This window comes from Saccopteryx leptura, chromosome 3 (genome assembly GCF_036850995.1).
Source record: "Saccopteryx leptura isolate mSacLep1 chromosome 3, mSacLep1_pri_phased_curated, whole genome shotgun sequence".
In the NCBI taxonomy this organism is placed as follows: domain Eukaryota; kingdom Metazoa; phylum Chordata; class Mammalia; order Chiroptera; family Emballonuridae; genus Saccopteryx; species Saccopteryx leptura.
In genome coordinates this window covers 73,543,304-73,562,724 of record NC_089505.1, presented here as the reverse complement: position 1 = coordinate 73,562,724, position 19,421 = coordinate 73,543,304, and positions in this window count along the sequence as shown.

The following is a 19,421-nucleotide window of genomic DNA, read 5'->3' as shown; positions in this document are numbered from 1 at the left end:
AAATAGGGGAGAGAAAGAGATGAAACGTAGGGTGTAGGACCTAAAAGCATCAACTTGTAGTTGCTCCTTATATGTGCCTTGACTGGGCAAGCCTGGGGCTTCAAACCAGCACCCTGAGCATTCCAGTTTGATGCCCTATCCACAGTGTCACCACAGGTCAAGCCTGATGAGGTTTATAAGAAATTTATTGAAGCATCTGCCAACAGATGGGCTGAGTGCAAAATATCAGCATTGAGTGCCAAGGAATTTAAGCTTTTATAGATTCAGTGAGGAACACTAGCAAGATTAATTTTGGTGGGGAATTTTGGGACGGGATGATAAGAGGGGATCACTTAATGAGAAAATTGCCCTAGTGGGGGTGTGGGTTGGGTAGTGAGGAGAAGTGAAATATCAATCATTTTTTCCCAGGTAGAAAATTAAGGAAACACCCTTGTGCCAGATTACTTAAATCTGACTAGTAGAGGATTTTTGGTAAGGGGTCCCAGACCCAAATGTAACAGGTATAGAGCTACTTTTTGAAGGAAAAGAAACTAAATTATTCTAGAAGCTAGTATTTTTTGAATTGTTAGATTTCTGTAAGGTGCAGAAGTTTTGTGCAAGGGGAAGAAACAAAAAGAGAGGACTGATGAAGTAAACAGAGATTAAAAAAAAGGAGGGGGGACTGTTCTAAAACCTTAAATAAGCAGAGAGCAGAGAAGATTTAGATGAGCGTCCCCATACACCTCAAGAGAAAAAGACAAAAAAGAGGCTGGAATGTTGACACATCTCACCTTCTACTGCTGAAAGCTTGTACATTCTTGCAGGACAAAATCTGCTTTCTGCTATTTTTCTTCACTAACTCATGCTGCTGTTGTTTTTCAGAAAGTCATGACCGAGAACACAGACCAGGATGTGCTAATCTGAGTACACTAGAGGCACCATTCCCCATGTCAGCAGATGCGGGGGACAGCAGCCCCTAGTGCCTGTAGTTAATAGTCCATCCAGTCCCTCTCAGTTGAAGCTACACTATCCACTGTGCCATCACCTGGTCAGGCTTAAAAAACCATTCTTACCTTTTTCTCTGCAGAGCCTGCTGTGCCATCAGGTCTCTATCCGTGCAGGAGTCTGCTCATCAGCATTCTATTTACTTCCTGTGACTTATTTGTCTATAGTACTTTTATTGTACTGTTATAATTAAATAACATTAAGTATCATAACTGATAGAGCATGTATTTCCATTTTGTTATTAAAGCTGTATATAGCTGTTAATTTAGGATTTTAAATGGAATTTTATTCAGTATATAAATATTTTTGGGCCTGACCTGTGGTGGCACAGTGGGATAAAGCATCGACCTGGAACGCTGAGGTCGCCTGTTTGATACCCTGGGCTTGCCTGGTCAAGGCATATTTGGGAGTTGATGCTTCCTGCTCCTCCCCTTTCTCTCTCTCTCTCTCTCTCTCTCTCTCTCTCTCTCTCTCTCTCTCTCCTCTCTGAAAATTGAATAAATAAAATCTAAAAAAAAAAAAATTAAAAAAATATAAAATAAATAAATATTTTTGGGAAAGAAGACTTTTTAAATGCATGGACTTCTGAGAGTCTTATTCACAGTCGACCTTTCCATGTATTTAAGTTGTTAAAATTTATCTCAACTTTTTAAAAATAAAAATAGTATTAAATATTTTTAAAAATTTGACTAGACAGTGGCACAGTGGATACAGCGTTGGACTGGATCATGAAAAACCATGTTCAAAACCCCGAGGTCACCAGCTTAAGCCTGAAATCGCTGGCTTGAGCAAGGGGTCACTTGGTCTGCTGTAGGCTCTGTGCTAAAAACAAATATGACAAAGAAATCACAGAACAGCAAAGGAGCCTAAATGAAGAGTGGATGCTTTTCATCTCTCTTTCTGTTCCTGTCTTTCCCTCTCTCTGTCTCTGCCTCTACAAAAAATTTTTTAAATTTATTTATTGATTTTAGATAAAGAGGATGTGTTGTAAGGTACCCATACCTCAATGCCACGGGTTTACATAGAGACACCAAGTCCAGATAAACTTCGAAGAATTTTATTAGAGGAGATTTTTTTTTAGGTTTTATTTATTCACTTTTATTAGAGAGAGGGGAGAGAGAGAGGGAGAGATAGAGAGAGGACAGAGAGAGGAGCAGGAAGCATCAACTCCCATATGTGCCTTGACCAGGCAAGACCAGGGTTTTGAACCAGCCACCTCAGCATTCCATGTCGATGCTTTATCCACTGTGCTACCACAGGTCAGGCTAAAGGAGGAGATTTATTAAATATGCCAGCTGCATATGGCTGACATGGGGCAGTTGCAAACCCAAATCATGTGCGTCTCCTACAGCCCTTGCAGCAGGTTATATACCTTTGTTCACACACACACACAGTTTGGCGGGAAAAAAGAGGAGGAGGATGAGACACAATTCATTAGGAAGCTTACATTTGTCTATAGGACATAAAAAACATTTCTACACATTAAAACTTATAAGGTAACAATAGCAAAAATGTTTCACATATTAAAAGATATTTTTCTTTTTTTTGGTATTTTTCTGAAGCTGGAAACGGGGAGGCAGTCAGACTCCCACATGCGTCCAACTGAGATCCACCCGGCATGCCCACCAGGGGGCGATGCTCTGTGCGACCAGAGCCATTCTAGTGCCTGAGGCTGAGGCCACGGACCCATCCTCAGCGCCCGGGCCAACTTTGCTCCAATGGAACCTTGGCTGCGGGAGGGAAAGAGAGAGAGAGGAAGGAGAGGGGGAGGGGTGGAGAAGCAGACGGGCACTTCTCCTGTGTGCCTTGACCGGGAATCGAACCTGGGACTCCTGCACGCCAGGCCGACGCTTTACCACTGAGCCAACTGGCCAGGGCCATTAAAAGATATTTCTAAATTTTCTAGTGTTTATTTGCCATTCCTTTGTTTAGAGATATATATACATTAATTACATGCCTTCAGGAGGGGAGGGGTAGTTTCCATTGTGCTAGGGGATAAAATACCAGCAAATGGCTCATCAAATAAGAAAAAGATTTTTTCAATCTTTCTCTTTCTGCACTTGCCTAGCTATTTACCTCCTTTCTTAGAGATGTGGGGGGCGGGGAGAGGATGGGAATCTAAATCTCCTTTCCCTCTTCATTTACATTACAATGCTATTGGCCATCCTGAGTTGGTGCTAAAACCCAAGTATAAAAATCACATCTACAAAACCTCTCTGTACGCCTAGGTCAAATTAATAAAATGTTCTTTAAGCTTCCTAAATTATTAATATTAATTCTGTAGCTCTTGGCACCTTACTACATTCCCCCTGGTTTTATATCCTAAGTGAAATTTTTTACTTAATTTAATGATAGATGTGAGGCTGTTGAGTAGGAGTATTAGCTTATAACATGTAGTAGATATTTAGCAGACAGCATTAATAGCAATACAGTTCACTAAAGAAACATGTTACTGATTGATTCCCTATAAACTGCACAAATCTTTTGCAACTTACATAAAATGAACTGGCTTTTGTTTTACCCTAGTTTTTCTTTCTCACAAGGTCTGATTAAAAGAGAGTTCTTAGTTTTTTCATTCTTTAGCCATACGTACACCAACCAGCTTCCAATTTGTGCTTGCAGTAGGGCTGTGAAGGCAAACCTTTTTATGAAAACTACCCACTTTTGCAGTGCTGGTCAACCTGGTCTCTCCTGCCCATTAATGGGCGTTCCAGCTTTCATAGTGGGCCAATCGCGGTGCTGTTTGGTTGCTCCACTACCATCCACCACGAAAGCTCAAATGCCCACTAGTGGGCGGGAGGGACCAAGTTGACAAGCACTGCAAAAGTGTGTGGTTTTTATAAAGAAGTTCACCATCATGGGAGTAGGGCATGCCTTCTGCCTTGGCAGCAGTGGCAGGGGTCAGGATCATGGTGTGTGGACCCGTCCATGTGGGAGTCAGTCCTTGGGTGATGTACTGGATCACCTGGTAATGCTGGAAGCGCCTCTCAGACAGTCTTTTGAACAGTTTGTTGAGTAATCTGCAAACCCTGCCGGTACTTAAGGAAGGAGTGGTTACATTTTCTTTACGATTTGATTTATGCATTTTATTTGCCCTGAACTTTTTTGGGCCTGTGGGCACAATGTAACTTCAAATTAGTTTCTAATTAATATTGGGTTTCCTTCCTACCAGCTTTGAGACTGTGGACACAAATGTAGGCCCAATATTAGAATGGGCAGCTAAACCTGGAAAGAATTTTATATAGTCATTTTCTAACAACTGTCACTGTACCCTATTTTTAGAAGGAAAAACTTTTATCTATTTGTTAATTATTTTATTAAAGTCAATTTCTAAATATGTATCTGGGAAAGACCCTGTTCCCCCTGTTTCTTTTTACAATTTTCTTATTTGCTTTGTATTTCCTTGGACACAAATTAAATACTCAGATATTATGCCATCTGTAATAAATCCTAAGTCTGGCTTTTCTAATTATTCTTTTTCTGTTGGAAATAAGGGTCCCATAACCCCACTGGTTTGGGGTGGCATCTTCCTACTGATTTGTTTGAATTCTTATGTTCCGATTTTTAGGCAGACTAGAAAAATATAAAATAAACAAAATTAAAATAGCTAATGCTAACAAATATTATAACAAGTGTCATAATATACAATAAAATGACCAAAGCCTACTAGATTATTAAACGTCTTAACCAACATAGCAGGATTCAAAATAAAAATTTTACACTCTTAAGTGTCCTTAACATGTTAATGTAATTTTACTAAGTCTGTGTTGACCCTATTACCACTTCATATTATTTGTAAATGTAACCCAATTCCTACTTCAGTCTGAGAAATGTCCCAAAGAGCAGAAGTCACACATATTCAGGAAAAGTCCACAAAGCACTGGAATGGTGGTCACATTTCTACACTGTAATTGGAGTCTAAGTCCCAATGACTATTGCTTCCAGCTGAAATTAGGAGCAGGTCCCAGCCTAAAATAGGCATGGGGCATTGAGAATAGAGGAATAAAGGAGACACTATACATTAAACAAAGCAGCAGAAAATAGGATTATCAGTACCCATAATAGAGATCTTCAAGGGATAAATATAACTCGAATATTAGGCAAGATATAGTCGGTGGCCCTTGTGTTTACAAGAAATGAGATCAGTTTACCTGCTACTTGGAAGAAATACCCTAGGCTCATCCACGGTGACATGAATTGAGGCCAATGACCCTGGGCACCTTTAACCTTCATTGTCAAGTCCCAGTAAGCTGGACATGGTCAGGTCTCAGGTGGCTGAATTAGGGCTGGAAGAGACTGAACCCTTCTTTGTAAAAGCAAAGGGGCAGCTTACCTTCCAGTGTCCCTTTTTTTCATAGCAAAGGCATGTCCCTGGTGGGGGCTGAGAAGCCTGGCAGGCCTCAGCTCAATGACCTTCCTTTCCATCTTGAAGCAGAGCACTGATGGAGTCCTATGAAGCCCCTTTAAGGGCATATTCTAAGAGCTAGTATTTTTCTGATCTCTTTTGGGTTCTATTTGCCTTTTTTTGTCTTTTTCTTGGTTATTATAGACCTTAAAAGTCATGCTCAGAAGATTCTGCTGAAGGGCTCAAGGGTTCGTATCTGTCTATATAAACTTTCGGAAAAAAACAAAACCAGCATTATTAGCTGGATCAAATAAAAGAGGGTAAAAGTTTGCAAAAGGAACAGATTCGGTGTCTCCTTTAGGGTTCCAGAGTTTCTCTTCTGCTGAATAAGTCAGCATATAGTGTTTTAAAAGAAATTTTAAGCAAAGAGCATGATAAAAATAGATTTGCTGGAGTTCCAGGATATGACTCCCTTTCTTATATTACCTAGAATGAACAATATTGTTTCAAAATGATAATAAACAACATTATATAAAAAGACATTATTAATAATCATATTTTTAATATCAAAACTAAGATTTTAATATTACAGGGCTATGAGACAGCAAATAAAAGGAATTAACAAAAGACCTTTGAAATAATATATATATATACATTTCTAACATGGGAAATACTTTTTCACACATTAGTGGGGAATAATAAGTCATTATTCCTAACCCAGTGGTCGGAAAACTTATTAGTTAATAGAGCGAATTATTAACAATACAATAACTGAAATTTCTTTTGAGAGCCAAATTTAAAATGATATAGGTAGGTATATTCCCTACTGAGGCAGATCCCACATATGGCACTCTATTGGAGAACTATACCCAAAGGAGCAAAAGGCCTTATGTGGTCCACAAGCTGTTTACAAGCGGCAGTTTGCCAACCAGGGTTCTTAGAAAAGGGGGAAAAAGAAGAGGCATCCGATGGGCCTGTCCCTTTTTATGAAACCCTAGGCCTAGCTGAACCCTAGCCTGGCCAAGCACAGGATGGCAGCAGCAGCAAGGATCTGGGCTTGGTTGCAAGGTAGCGCCTAACCTACCCAGGGCTCCCGTTCCCTTTTGTTTCACCGCTGTTTTAGGAATGCAGCTGCCACAGGAGAGGTGGCGCAGGCAGGCGGATGTTTGGACCTGGAATTTTCAAGAACTAAGCTGACTTATTTCCTCCCCACCCCCGGCCGCTGTCTAGCTTTATTTTTTACAACAAATGCAACAAATTAAAATATAATTTTTACAAATTTACCTTCCTAACAATGGGCTGCTTTAGTCCACGTGAGGTTTCCAATTTTCCTGCAATATCCTGAAAATTCTTTTTATAATTTTTACTATTATAGCTAAAGTAGTGGGTCTCCCCCATGACTCCCATGCCTCCCTCATTAGATAACAATTATGCCACACGAAGGAACTGAGAGACTTGGAGGGGACCCAACACCTGCCTTACCCTGTGGGAGAGAGTTGGAACCTTTCTATAATTTTTACACTAGTGGAGGGCTACAAGCCTCCTCCCCTTAACCCACGGAGGGCTTGTCTTTGATAATTCTATATTTTATGCTACTATTATTCATATTTCTATTATTATTTCTGGAGCTTCAATTTAAATAAAGAAACTGACAATTAACTAGCAAGGTCCACACCCATGTTTTGTTAATTTCTAAATCCTTTTTGTTTTCTGTAAGATTTTTCTAAAGCAAAGTTCTAATTTTTAATACGATTCCTACCCTGTATTTTCAAAATGGGCAAAATTTCTTTTGGTCAGTAGGTGGATATATGAAACTAGTTTTTACTCTATACATTTTCTAGCTACCTTACCGTTACTCCAGCCCCCTTGCCTTCCCCCCTGCTGTTCCACACACAGCACGTCCCAGCCCTGCCTTCTGCTTTTCTCTCACTCAAACTGCTTACTTGCCAGCCCTTCAGCTCCAGAGGCTGGAGAAACAGTTTCAGTTTGTGGGCTCCACTTTTCTCTCACCCCCTTGGCTACTATTTTTCCAATGCCCTTCTTCCTTACAATAGGCACACTGATTCTTTCCTAGGAGAGTCCTAGTCTTTCTTGAATTGTTTCCTTTCTCTCCTCTATTTCGCTCCTTTGGGGGTCCCTTATCCTAAAAGAGTTTGTCTCTTGGAGTGCTGCTACTATTGCTTTAGTTATTCTTTTTTTCTGTTTTTGACTCAAATTTGGCTTGACTAAGAAGCCGTGGCACCTGCTCTGTATCAAGTATGTTTTAAGCCACTGTGGCAGATTCATTGTTAAACTTAGCTATTGATCAATGTATTATAGAGGTATTAATTATTACATAAGACAAAGGGAAGAAGCCAACAGAAGAGAATAATTTTTTCAGGAGAGAAGTCTAACAGGGTGTCCTGAAGCCAAAGGTCCTGAATCCAAGAAAAGATATGTAGTGGAGCAGGGTACAGGAGTCCAAACCATGAAATGCCACAAGAAATTTCTCAAAGGAACAAAGAAAATCTGCAGTATACACAAATCACCATTTAATATTACTTTCTAGTCAGAAACTTCCAATTTTTGACAGAAAAACTCATGCCAGACCTTAAAAACAGACACATTTAGACATTAAACAAAGACTTTATATACAAATATTAATCGACTTACAACCTATGCAACTTATGACCATTCGACTTTACTACCATAATTGCTACCCACTCCTGCTCCATGTCTGTCAGCGCAAGCGTTGCTCAGTTGGGTGCATGACAGTGCAAACCAGCTTCTAGCAGCACTACCATCTCTGCGTGCACCATTTCAACTGTTATCCCAGACTCAGTACAGCAGTTTGTGTTTTGTGTCTTGGATACTTTTCATCAAACCCCTCCCAAGCTGTCTATCAAGAGGAAATTGTGTTTCCAAATATTAAACCAGTTGTACTGGTAATGCAGTGTTTAAATTAAACCTGACGAATGTAAAAATAAGAAACAAAATGGTGTAGAGATGATACAAATGGCATAAAATGAACAAAGAAAATTGTGATATATAACAATGAAAGAAAATTATGATAAAATATGACTTAAAGATTTTTTTAACATCAGCCTGACCAGGCAGTGGTGCAGTGGGTAGAGCATTGGACTGGGATGTGGAAGGACCCAGGTTCGAGACCCTGAGGTCTCCAGCTTGAGCGTGGGCTCATCTGGTTTGAGCAAAGCTCACCAGCTTGGACCCAAGGTCGCTGGCTCAAGCAGTGGGTTGCTCGGTCTGCTGAAGGCCCATGGTCAAGGCACATATGAGAAAGCAATCAATGAACAACTAAGGTGTCGCAACGAAAAAACTAATAATTGATGCTTCTCATCTCTCTGTTCCTGCCTGTCTGTCCCTATCTATCCCTCTTTCTGACTCTCTCTCTCTGTCTCTGTAAAATAAATACATAAACAAAAAAATTAGAGAATGACGTCAGAGTAATGGCGGGATAGGAAGCGATACCGATAAATCTCCCCCAAAACTCAACGAGATCTTCAACCAGAAACAGAAAAACCTATCCTTGGAGCCTCCAGATGTTTCGCAATACACCCAAAGGTATGATTGAGCGAAAAATTGACTAAATATATAACCAAACAACGAAGGAAATAGGGAGTAAGAAATGCTCCACTTTCCTCACTAACCTAAATAGGGCAGCTTTCACTGGAAACTGAGAATATAGAAACTAAGGCGGGCAAAGGGGGTGAATAGATCCAGGCCGCTGCACAAACGGCCGAACCAGGCTGTGGCACGGAGATCCAAGCTGAGAAAAAACTGTTCCTGTGACAACCCGGGCAATACAGCTAACACTCATGCCAAACCCAGACAAAGAAAGACAAGCGGGGCAGCCATTTTACCTGATCTCCTGGTCGGCGTGTGCAGATAGTGGGCGAGAGGTTCCTTCAAAAGCCCCGGGAGTGTGCGCCATGTTGTCCCACAGAGAGGCAGAGTCAGAGGCATTTGTGTGGGCTGAAAGTGGAATCTCCGGGCCACCCCAGCACCCTGGGGGAGCCATGCACGGGGAGGGAGCGAGAACTAATTCCAACGCTGGAACTTTTCCGTGCGGGAGGGGGTTTCACTCAGAGGGTGAGGCCGCTGGTCTGATATCCTGGTCTGCGCGTGCAGATAGTGAGCAAGAGATTCCTCCGAGTGCCTCGGCAGTGTGCGCCCGTGTTACCCCACAGAGAGGCAGAGTCAGGGGCCTTTGTGTGGGCCAAAAGCAGAATCTCGGGCCGCCCCAGTGCCCTGAGGGAGCCGCGCATGGGAAGGGAGCGAGAACTAATTCCAACACTGGAACTTGTCCGTGCAGGAGGGGTTTCATTCAGAGGGTGAGGCTGCTGGCCTGATATCCTGGTCGGCGTGCACAGAGAGTGGGCAAGAGACTCCTCCCAGCACCTCAGGAGTGGGAGCCCGTGTTATCCCACAGAGGGGCAGAGTCAGAGGCCTTTGTGTGGGCTGAAAGAGGAATCTCAGGCTGCCCCAGTGCCTTGAAAAAGCCACACACAGGGATGGAGCGAGAGCCAATTCCAACGCTGGAACTTTTCAGTGTGGGCGGGGGATTTCACTCAGAGGGCGAGACTTCCGGCCTGACATCCTGGTCTGCGCGCGCAGATAGTGAGCGAGAGTTTCCTCCAAGCACCCCGGGAGTGGGTGCCCGCCCGTGTTACTGGACAGAGTGGCAGAGTCAGAGATCTTTGAGTGGGCGGAAGCCCCGGCTGATTATGCTAGCAGCTCTGACTGACTAAGCCTTACCCAGAGCCCTGTGCTGAGTGGGAATAGAGTGGGGAGTGGCCAGCTCTTTGAGCCTCTTACTATCCAGGCAGAGGCAACAGCAGCCCCATAGCTGGATTATCAGGCTACTAATTGAGGAAGGAAAGACTAGGAGAGAGGCTCCAGGAACACGGACTCTCTCACTGTCGGAGCCTATAAATGCTAATGAGCCTCGACTGCCAACGTGACTAAAGCACAATACATGACATCGCCATAGAGACTTATCAACTGCAAACCTCTACCTGAGCATGCCAAAGGGGCAGAACCCGGGGTACACAGTCACCGACCAGGAAGAGGGAGAGAAAAGAAAAAGCAAGAAGATAACCTCTCAAAATCAAGAATAATCCGCAGACTTTATAACCTATCCCATTTTATTATATTTGTTCGTTTGTTTCTATTATCTTCATCCTTGATTTTTTTTTTTCCTCCTCCAATTTGGTCGTTTAACTCTCTACCAGTCTTACTCTCTCTTCTCCTTGAACTACACTACCCATAAGTGTTACATCTCCCATTATCTTTTCTTTCCTCTTCCTTTCTCTCTATGAGGGTTGCACTCCAAAACCCTTAACTCTCTCTCTCTCTCTCTCCTCTTTTTTCTTTTTCCTTATTTTAGTGGTTCCCTTTTTTTCTCTCCCTCTCTCTCTTTCTTTTCTCCCTCTATATTAGTTTCTTCCTTTCTCCTTTATGTCTCCTCTCATTCAAACCTCAATAACGAACAAATTATCTTATCTGGGACTCAAACTTATGTTTGTGGCATTTTGGGGGTTTTTTACTTCACCTTTTTAACTCACTAGCAGTGCTCCCATCCCTGGCTCTCCATTTTATCAAGCTCTTGGTCCACTAAATACAATAGTAATTCTTAAATTTGTCCCCCCATTTTCCTGTTTCCCTCTTATTCCTCTCATCATAACTCTTAGTCAACCAATACCTAAACACAAATCATTTTATTCTTGATCCAAATTTTTTCCTTATTTGCTTTGTGTGGGTCCATACCCCCCCTTTTTAATTTTTTTATTTTTATTTTTATTTTTTTAATTTTAATTTTTTATTTTATTTTATTTTTGCCCCTTTATTACTTTTCCCCAATTCAGGCCCTCCATTACAGGCATTGTTTGTTCTGTTTAATACAATATAATTCACAGTTCACCACAAGATTTTCTCAAGAAAGAGGGGAGAGGAGAGGAGAGGAAAAAAGGAGGGGGGAATAATTTCCTTTTTTAAATTTTAATATTTATTTAATTTTATTTTTCTTTATTCCATTATTAATTTAAAAAACAACTTTTTTTGATTTTTGATTTTTTTAAATTTTTATTCTTTATTAAATCTCATTAATACTATCAACAAAACTACCCTCATATGCCATTAAGGAAGAGAAAATCAAATATCATGGATACAAAAGAAAGAGAGGTAACACAGATGAGAAAAAATCTATGGAGAAAAAATTTAATATATTGGAAACCTTGGAGCTAAATGACAGAGAATTCAAGATAGAAATCCTAAAAATACTCAGAGATATACAAGAAAACACAGAAAGACAATTTAGGGAGCTCAGAAAACAACTCAATAAACACAAAGAATATATTTCCAAGGAAATTGAAACTATAAAAACAAATCAAACAGGCCCTGGCCGATTGGCTCAGCGGTAGAGCGTCGGCTTGGCATGCGGGGGACCCGGGTTCGATTCCCGGCCAGGGCACATGGGAGAAGCGCACATTTGCTTCTCCACCCCCTTCCTCTCTGTCTCTCTCTTCCCCTCCCGCAGCCAAGGCTCCATTGGAGCAAAGATGGCCCAGGCACTGGGGATGGCTCCTTGGCCTCTGCCACAGGTGCTAGAGTGGCTCTGGTCGCGGCAGAGCAACACCCCGGAGGGGCAGAGCATCGCCCCCTGGTGGGCAGAGCATCGCCCCTGGTGGGCGTGCCAGGTGGATCCCGGTCGGGCGTGTGCGGAAGTCTGTCTGACTGTCTCTCCCCGTTTCCAGCTTCAGAAAAATACAAAAAAACAAACAAAAAAAAAAACCCCCAAATCAAACAGAGATGAAAAGCTCAATTCACAAGTTGAAAAACGAGGTAACAAGCTTAGCTAATAGAACAGGCCAGACAGAAGAGAGGATTAGTGAAATGAAAGACAAGCAACTTGAGGCACAACAGAGAGAAGAAGAAAGAGACTCAAAAATTTAAAAAAATGAGATAGCCCTACAAGAATTATCTGACTCCATCAGAAAGAATAACATAAGAATAATAGGTATATCAGAGGGAGAAGAGAGAGAAAATGGAATGGAGAACATACTCAAACAAATAATAGATGAGAACTTCCCAAGCCTGTGGAAAGAACTAAGGCCTCAAATTCATGAAGCAAACAGAACTCCGAGTTTTCTTAACCCCAACAAACCTACTCCAAGGCACATCACAATGAAATTGGCACAAACCAATGGCAAAGAAAAAATTCTCAAGGCAGCCAGGGAAAAGAAGAATACAACATATAAAGGAAGGCCCATTAGATTATCATCAGATTTCTCAGCAGAAACTCTACAAGCTAGAAGAGAGCGGATCCCAATATTTAAAATCCTGAAAGAGAGGAACTTTCAGCCACAAATACTATACCCATCAAAGCTATCCTTCAAATATGAAGGAGAAATAAAAACATTCACAGATACAGAAAAGATGAGGGAATTTATCATCAGAAAACCCCCACTCCAGGAATTACTAAAGGGGGTTCTCCAATCAGATACAAAGAACAAAAAAAATAAAGCCACAAGTAAAAGCTCTAAGAAGAACACAATAAAACCAAATTTAAACTGTGACAACAACAAAAAGAAAGGGGGGAGAGGATGGAGATTAACAGTAGCAAAGGACGATGGAGTGCAAAAGTACTCACAAAATAGTGTGCTACAATGAACAGGGTAGGAACCCTTTTCATTACTTAAAGGTAACCACCATTGAAAAAACCACCACAGAAGCACATGAGATAAAAAAGATAGCAACAGAGGAAAGATTTATGGAATACAACCAAATAAAAACAAAAGATAGAAAAACGAAAGAGAAGGATCAAACAAGACACAAAACTAACAGAAAGCAATCTATAAAATGGCAATAGGGAACTCACAAGTGTCAATAATTACACTAAATGTAAATGGATTAAACTCACCAATAAAAAGACACAGAGTAGCAGAATGGATTAAAAAAGAAAATCCAACTGTATGCTGCCTACAGGAAACTCATCTAAGTAACAAGGATAAAAACAAATTCAAAGTGAAAGGCTGGAAAACAATACTCCAAGCAAATAACATCCAAAAAAAAGCAGGCGTAGCAATACTCATATCTGATAATGCTGACTACAAGACAACAAAAATACTCAGAGACAAAAATGGCTATTTCATAATGGCTAAGGGGACACTGAATCAAGAAGACATAACAATTCTTAATATATATGCACCAAACCAAGGAGCACCAAAATATATATGACAGCTACTTATTGACCTTAAAACAAAAACTGACAAAAATACAATCATACTTGGAGACCTCAATACACCGCTGACGGCTCTAGATCGGTCATCCAAACAGAGAATCAACAAAGATATAGTGGCCTTAAACAAAACACTAGAGCACCTGGATCTGATAGACATCTACAGGACATTTCATCCCAAAGTGACTGAGTATACATTTTTCTCCAGTGTACATGGATCATTCTCAAGAATTGACCATATGTTGGGCCACAAAAACAACATCAGCAAATTCAGAAAAATCGAAGTTGTACCAAGCATATTTTCTGATCATAAAGCCTTGAAACTAGAATTCAACTGCAAAAAAGAGGAAAAAAATCCCACAAAAATGTGGAAACTAAACAACATACTTTTAAAAAATGAATGGGTCAAAGAAGAAAGAAGTGCAGAGATCAAAAGATATATACAGACTAATGAAAATGACAATACAACATATCAGAATCTATGGGATGCAGCAAAAGCAGTGATAAGAGGGAAGTTCATATCACTTCAGGCATATATGAACAAACAAGAGAGAGCCCAAGTGAACCACTTAACTTCACACCTTAAGGAACTAGAAAAAGAAGAAAAAAGACAACCCAAAACCAGCCGAAGAAAGGAGATAATAAAAATCAGAGCAGAAATAAATGAAATAGAGAACAGTAAAACTATAGAAAAAATTAATAGAACAAAGAGCTGGTTCTTTGAAAAGATCAACAAAATTGACAAACCCCTGGCAAGACTTACCAAGGAAAAAAGAGAAAGAACTCATATAAACAAAATCTAAAATGAAAGAGGAGAAATCACCATGGACACCGTAGATATACAAAGAATTATTGTAGAATACTATGAAAAACTTTATGCCACTAAATTCAACAATCTAGAAGAAATGGATAAATTCCTAGAACAATACAACCTTTCTAGACTGAGTCAAGAAGAAGCAGAAAGCCTAAACAGACCTATTAGTAGAGAAGAAATAGAAAAAACCATTAAAAACCTCCCCCAAAATAAAAGTCCAGGCCCTGACGGCTATACCAGCGAATTTTATCAAACATTCAAAGAAGACTTGGTTCCTATTCTACTGAAAGTCTTCCAAAAAATTGAAGAAGAAGCAATACTTCCAAACACATTTTATGAGGCCAACATAATCCTCATACCAAAACCAGGCAAGGATGGCACAAAAAAAAGAAAACTACAGACCAATATCTCTAATGAATACAGATGCTAAAATACTAAACAAAATACTAGCAAATCGAATACAACAACATATTAAAAAAATAATACATCATGATCAAGTGGGATTCATCCCAGAATCTCAAGGAAGGTTCAACATATGTAAAACGGTTAACGTAATACACCATATCAACAAAACAAAGAACAAAAACCACATGATCTTATCAATAGACGCAGAAAAGGCTTTCGATAAAATACAACACAATTTTATGTTTAAAACTCTCAACAAAATGGGTATAGAAGGAAAATATCTCAACATGATAAAGGCCATATATGATAAACCATCAGCTAACATCATATTAAATGGCACTAAACTGAAGGTTTTCCCCCTTAAATCAGGAACAAGACAGGGTTGTCCACTCTCTCCACTCTTATTTAATGTGGTACTAGAGGTTCTAGCCAGAGCAATCAGACAAGACAAAGAAATAAAAGGCATCCATATTGGAAAAGAAGAAGTAAAGGTATCACTTTTTGCAGATGATATGATCCTATACATCGAAAACCCCAAAGAATCCACAAAAAGACTACTAGAAACAATAAGCCAATACAGTAAGGTCGCAGGATACAAAATTAACATACAGAAGTCAATAGCCTTTCTATATGCCAACAATGAAATAACTGAAAGCGAACTCAAAAGAATAATCCCCTTCACAATTGCAACAAAAAAAAATAAAATACTTAGGAATAAACATAACAAAGAATGTAAAGGACTTATATAATGAAAACTATAAACCATTGTTAAGAGAAATTGAAAAAGATATAATGAGATGGAAGAATATTCCTTGTTCTTGGTTAGGAAGAATAAATATAATCAAGATGGCCATATTACCCAAAGCAATATACAAATTTAATGTAATTCCCATCAAAATTCCAATGACATTTTTTAAAGAAATAGAGCAAAAAATCATCAGATTTATATGGAACTATAAAAAACCCCAAATAGCCAAAGCAATCCTAAAGAAAAAGAATGAAGCTGGGGGCATTACAATACCTGACTTCAAACTATATTATAGGGCCATGACAATCAAAACAGCATGGTATTGGCAGAAAAGTAGACACTCAGACCAATGGAACAGAATAGAAAGTCCAGAAATAAAACCACATATATATAGTCAAATAATTTTTGATAAAGGGGCCAAGAACATACAATGGAGAAAAGAAAGCCTCTTCAATAAATGGTGCTGGGAAAACTGGAAAGCCACATGCAAAAGAATGAAACTGGACTACAGTTTGTCCCCCTGTACTAAAATTAACTCAAAATGGATCAAAGATCTAAACATAAGACCTGAAACAATAAAGTACATAGAAGAAGACACAGGTACTAAACTCGTGGACCTGGGTTTTAAAGAGCATTTTATGAATTTGACTCCAATGGCAAGAGAAGTGAAGGCAAAAATTAATGACTACATCAGACTAAGAAGTTTTTGCTCAGCAAGAGAAACTGATAACAAAATAAACAGACAGCCAACTAAATGGGAAATGATATTTTCAAACAACAGCTCAGATAAGGGCCTAATATCCAAAATATACAAAGAACTCATAAAACTCAACAACAAACAAACAAACAATCCAATAAAAAATGGGAAGAGGACATGAACAGACACTTCTCCCAGGAAGAAGTACAAATGGCCAACAGATATATGAAAAGATGCTCATCTTTATTAGTTATTAGAGAAATGCAAATCAAAACTGCAATGAGATACCACCTCACACCTGTTAGATTAGCTATTATTAACAAGACAGGTAATAGCAAATGTTGGAGAGGCTGTGGAGAAAAAGGAACCCTCATACACTGTTGGTGGGAATGTAAAGTAGTACAACCATTATGGAGGAAAGTATGGTGGTTCCTCAAAAAACTGCAAATAGAACTACCTTATGACCCAGCAATCCCTCTACTGGGTATATACCCCAAAAACTCAGAAACATTGATACGTAAAGACACATGCAGCCCCATGTTCATTGCAGCATTGTTCACAGTGGCCAGGACATGGAAACAACCAAAAAGCCTGTCAATAGATGACTGGATAAAGAAGATGTGGCACATATACACTATGGAATACTACTCAGCCATAAGAAATGATGACATCGGATCATTTACAGCAAAATGGTGGGATCTTGATAACATTATACGAAGTGAAATAAGTAAATCAGAAAAAAACAGGAACTGCATTATTCCATACGTAGGTGGGACATAAAAGTGAAACTAAGAGACATTGATAAGAGTGTGGTGGTTACGGGGGGAGAGGGGAAAGGGAGAGGGAAAGGGGGAGGGGGAGGGGCACAAAGAAAACTAGATAGAAGATGACAGAGGACAATCTGACTTTGGGTGATGGGTATGCAACATAATTGAGAGACAAGATAACCTGGACTTGTTATCTTTGAATATATGTATCCTGATTTATTGATGTCACCCCATTAAAAAAATAAAATTATGAAAAAAAATTAAAAAAAAAAGATTTTTATAACATCATTTCACAGTACTGTACTGTACATAAAGCCTACTCAACTTATGACCAAATCATGTTATGACCAGTTTGTCAGAACCAATCATGGTCATAAGACGAGCACTAGCTGTATACAAATCATAAATTAACAAATTTAAATTAGTGTGCTTTATTTAAATTATAATTATAACAAATATTTTTTTGACAAACAAAGACAGAGCTTCATAGATGAGGGAAGGTTTCCTCCTAGTGGCCTTTTAGGTGCACGCATGTCAGGTCCCTGAAAGGACTTGAGACTCAAACTCAGGGGTTTCAGACAAACAATGAAAGCAAAGAATGAGATCTTAACTAATACAAAGATGTCCCTGAAAATCCTGAGACAGAACCGATCAGCTCAGTATCAACTCAGTCCCTACTCAGGTTTCTTCCCGAGGGCACCACCAAATGTAATGTGCCACCATCAAATATACCCACTTAGGTCTTTCTCTGAGAGTATAACACAACTAGATGCCTCTGGAAATTCGGGGTCTCAACTCAGTCCCCCTTCATTGTCTTCCTAGAGCATGAACAAATGTACAAATATGCGAACAAAAATATACATCTCTGAAAGCCCGAGAGAGAACTGGTGGACCTGGTCAACTCAGTTCCCACTAATTTTCTTTCTAGAGTACGACTGAATCTGCAAACAGAAATGGACATCTCCAGAAGCCTGCTTTCCAGAGTACAACCAGATGCATCCCAGAGAATCCTAAGGCAGGAACAACAGACTTCTTACCAACATCTTGGTCTTTGGAGAGTCCCAGATCCAGACAGACTAGTTCCAAATAACAAAGTAGAAGAGTGGCTCTACCTACACCTCCGGAGCTTCAATTCAGCAAAGCAGAAGATCTGTTCCACTTACACACTTCTGAAGTTACAAATTAGTAAAGCAAAAGACTTGCTTTACCTACAAATTTTCAGAGTTTTAAATCAGCAAAACAAAAGATTTATCCCACCTACATATTTCTGGAGTTACAAATTAGCAATGCCACAAATCTAGCTTACCTACAACCTAGTCCCAAACAAATTTGACCAGTAACAGTTTCAAACAGAAAAGCGAAAGCAAGAATTCAGAGGAAAGCTATAATTCAATAAAGCAAAAGAGTTGCTTCACCTACCTCCTTGATTTCTCTGCCGAATTGTCCAAACTATCAAATTTGGGAACTGGAAGGCATCTACTGAAGAACTGTCTGGACCCACAGGAAAACCGGGAGCCCTGAAAATGTCTCAGGTGGTGCCTCTCCTCGAGACTCAAGTGGGGTCGGGCAGCTCCTTGGAAAGAACCTTCGATTCGGGGTGTCTCTACCAGGTGACACAAAACACTGAAGCCCCACGTTGGACATCAAATGTTGTAAACTACCCGTACCTCAATTCCGCAAGTTTACATAGAGACACTGTTGGGTAGATAAAATATATTATGCTCACTTAGTTAAAGATGGTGCTGGCCACATAGAAGCATGTTGCCCAGGTGATATTAATGTGTGTTGAGGGTGGGCTGTGGGCAGGCAGGATCCTGGTAGCCTGGGCCTTGGTTTTAGGACTAAGTTTTTCCCACCCTTTTTGATGTGGGTGGTACAATCCCATTATGCCTCAGGTAAGTGACTTTGTATTAGAGACTTTCCTATTTTATATATTTGATTAAAGGTTTTGATTTCTGCACTATAAAGTGGGGCAGACTGGGAGCTTGCTCTCTCAGTTTCTGAGATTAGCATTAGAGGAGAGAGCAGAAAAGGAGAGCAGAAAAAGGCCACGTAGAGGAGGCCAGGAGAAGCAGCCTAGATGGTGGAGTGCTGAGGAACAAGCCAGTTTGTGCAGTTTGTGCAGGGAGAAGGAAGGAGATGGGGAACAGAGGTGAATAAGTCTGGTGAGCTAGAAACCTTTGATTCTAAGAAACTCGGATAAAGTCAGTAGCTTTATGAGCACTGAATGAGTGGGTTTTGGAACCCAGTGTGTGTTTTTACTTGCCCGCTGGGTGCAAGCTAGGATTAAAGATGATGGCCTACCAGTTCTTGGCTCCATTGTTTCATTACCATCTGTCCAAATCTAATGCGAACCTGCATGGGCCAGGTGGCTGTTATAGTGGCCGTGGATACTGGCTTTACACTCAGATAACCTTTAAAA